We start from the raw sequence: 1,018 nt of genomic DNA, 5'->3' as shown, positions 1-1,018 counted from the left end.
AGTTGTCCGGTAGCTATCTCCCAAATTCCTTGGCATAGATGAATAAGCACTTCCAGCTCTGCATCCCTTTGTTGAAACATCTCAATTGGTATTCCGTCAGTTCCTGGAGCCTTGTTTTTCATCAACGTCTTCAGTGCAGCTTAGGCTTCTTCCATCAGTACCATCGGTTCCTGATCATATGCTACCTCCTGAAATGGTTGCATGTCGACCAATTCTTTTTGGTACAGTGACTCTGCATATTCCTTTCATCTTCTTTTTTTTTTTAAATAATTTTTATTGTGCTTTAAGTGAAAGTTTACAAATCAAGTCAGTCTCTCACACAAAAACCCATATACACCTTGCTATACACTCCCAATTGCTATCTCCCTAATGAGACAGTCTGCTCTCTCCTGCCACTCTCTCTTTTCGTATCCAGTTCACCAGCTTCTAACCCCCTCCACCCTTTCATCTCCCCTCCAGGCAGGAGATGCCAACATAGTCTCAAGTGTCCACCTGATCCAAGAAACTCACTCCTCAACATCCCTCTCCAACCCATTGTCCAGTCCAATCCATGTCTGAAGAGTTGGCTTCAGGAATCGTTCCCGTCCTGGGTCAACAGAAGGTCTGGGAGCCATGACCACCAGGGTCCTTCCAGTCTCAGTCAGACCATTAAGTCTGGTCTTATGAGAATTTGGGGTCTGCATGCCACTGCTCTCCTGCTCCCTCAGGGGTTCTCTGTTGTGTTCCCTGTCAGGGCAGTCATGGGTTATAGCCAGGCACCATCTAGTTCTTCTGGTCTCAGGATGATGTAGTCACTGGTTCACGTGGCCCTTTCTGTCTCTTGGGCTCATAATCACCTTGTGTCCTTGGTGTTCTTCATTCTCCTTTGATCCAGGTGGGTTGAGACCAATTGATGCATCTTAGATGGCTGCTTGCTAGCATTTAAGACCCCAGACGCCACTCTTTAAAGTGGGACTTTCGTCTTCTTTTGATGCTTCCTGCACAGATTACTATTTTGCCCAGAGAATCCTTCACTATT

This window comes from Loxodonta africana, chromosome 12 (genome assembly GCF_030014295.1).
Source record: "Loxodonta africana isolate mLoxAfr1 chromosome 12, mLoxAfr1.hap2, whole genome shotgun sequence".
Taxonomy (NCBI): Eukaryota; Metazoa; Chordata; class Mammalia; order Proboscidea; family Elephantidae; genus Loxodonta; species Loxodonta africana.
Note: the sequence above shows the minus strand (reverse complement) of the source record.